This window comes from Oryx dammah, unplaced genomic scaffold (assembly GCF_014754425.2).
Source record: "Oryx dammah isolate SB20612 unplaced genomic scaffold, SCBI_Odam_1.1 HiC_scaffold_5245, whole genome shotgun sequence".
NCBI lineage: Eukaryota > Metazoa > Chordata > Mammalia > Artiodactyla > Bovidae > Oryx > Oryx dammah.
The window spans coordinates 1-1,870 of NW_024075117.1; the positions used below are offsets into that span (position 1 = coordinate 1).

Genomic DNA, 1,870 nt, shown 5'->3' on the forward strand with positions numbered 1-1,870 from the left:
TTGCCAGTGTCTCTCCCTTGGTGGGGAACTTTCTCCCATGGTTCTCCGGAAGGTGGACTCTCAGCCTCTCCTGAGAGAATGGGCTAAGCTTCCTCACATGCTCAGTGGTAACTCCTGTCTCCTCCCAGGATGTGGTCCCTCTGGCAGCTCTGTCCCCCAGGTGAGTACATCCCTTCCTTGTCTCTTCTCCCCAGCGTCCCCACTTCACAGGCTCAGGGCAGGGGGACTGTCCAACCCAGACACATTGTGCAGACCCCTTTCACTCGAGGGTAGTTGAAAGTCGCTCAGTCATGTCCAGCCTTTGTGACCCCATGAACTGTAGACCACCAGGCTCCTCTGTCCATGGATTTCGCCAGGCAAAATTTTGGAATGGGTAACCACTGCCTTCTCCAGGGGATCTCCACCACCCGGGATCAAGCCTGGGTCTCCCACACTGCAGGCAGATTCTTTGCCTTCTGAGCCACCAGGGAAGCTCGTAAGAGTAGTTAGGACATGGTAAGTCCCACCAAACTGGGAGGTGGATCCACTTCAGGGACGTGACCACCCACCACCTTATCCAGAGGCTGCCCTGGTCCCCTGACTTGACCTCAGGAGAAGCTTGGAGTCGAGCCAGGAGGAGAGTGGGCACTGGATCACCAGCCAGGGGAGCCAGGCTAACAAGGGTGGGAAACAGAGCCCAGACAGGATTTGGGGTGCGGTCTGCAGGCTTGGAGATGGCTGCTCGGGAGAAATGACTCTCCTTCCCTCTCCTCTGATGCCTGCGTCCTCCATGTCCAGGCCTCCCTAGCTGATGCCAGGCCACCAGCTCCCATCTACCAGGTGAGTGTGGGGATCCAGGGTCTGGTCCCATAAGCCCAAGGGGCAGAGGAAATGCCCCCTGCACAGCTGGCTGTGTTTGAAGTTCCAAGAAATAGCAGGAAAGATGGAAAGGGGATGAAGGGGAGATGGGTCTGGACCAAAAGCCTCTGACACAAACAGACCCTGGGTGACCCGGGGCTGGGAAGTCCCTGGGAAGTCATCTGAGAAGGTTACATGAGCTTGGAGGCATCGGTTTTCTTTTGCAGGAATAACTAAGCCGGAACACAGACGTTTACTGTCATATCAGCCACAAAGCAGATGTGAGTCCTTAGTTCCTCCAGACACATCTCCTTAACAGATTGTGAGAAAGAGCTTACCTGAGACCCAAGACCCGAGTGAGGTCAAGAGGAAGAGCTTGAGGCAGAGAACCAGCTCTGGTATCTGAGGATATTCGGGAACCTGGGCCCAGGCTCAGGGTCCTCCTGGATTTATGGAGACCCTAACAGACTGCCCTGAACCCTGGATGGACCAGAACTCAGGCTGCGATTCCCACAATGGGGGGAGGTCCCAACAGGGCAAGTTCTGGGCCCATGACCCACTGCGGACCACCAGAGAGATCTGAATAAAGAGCACTTTCCTTCCCCTGGTTGCAAAATATAGTGCCCTTGGGTCCTGTCCAGCAAGAAATTCACCTGAATCTCTGCTCCGGTCTCTCCATGGTTCCTCAGGGAAAGCATCAGCTCTAGTTACCTAACCTCCCCATCTATTCCCGGGGGGAAAGGAAGGGGAAGATTGTGAGAATGCAGGGAGGGGGCATGCTAACAGGAAAGGAGGGTCACGAGATCCTTCACAGCCACTTGGGCACTCGGCAGTCCTCACACTGCCCTGGGGTCCCAGGCACCTCCCAGTGCTGCCCACCTGGCATGGGGTCTCTGGAGCACAGAATTGGGACCATCTGAGACCCCCTAGAACCTGAGTCAGGAAGGACGAGGCGCAGGTGAGGCCATATTACGGGTGAGGCCCCCTTGCAGCCTCTTGGTGTCCTGAGCCCTCGGGCCCTGCTCTCCAGTCC

At 56.5% G+C, this 1,870-nt stretch overlaps 1 long non-coding RNA gene across 2 annotated transcripts; it reads left to right on the forward strand.

Moving 5' to 3' along the window:
• Window positions 1-6: 6 nt before the first annotated feature.
• LOC120859963 lies at window positions 7-1,500 on the forward strand. 2 transcript variants are annotated; one of them, XR_005720204.1, is made up of 3 exons: window positions 7-160; window positions 778-819; window positions 1,065-1,500. It is a non-coding gene; the product is annotated as an uncharacterized LOC120859963 (long non-coding RNA). The 2 variants fall into 2 exon arrangements; XR_005720203.1 differs by having other exon boundaries at window positions 778-1,500.
• The last annotated feature ends 370 nt before the right edge of the window (window positions 1,501-1,870 follow it).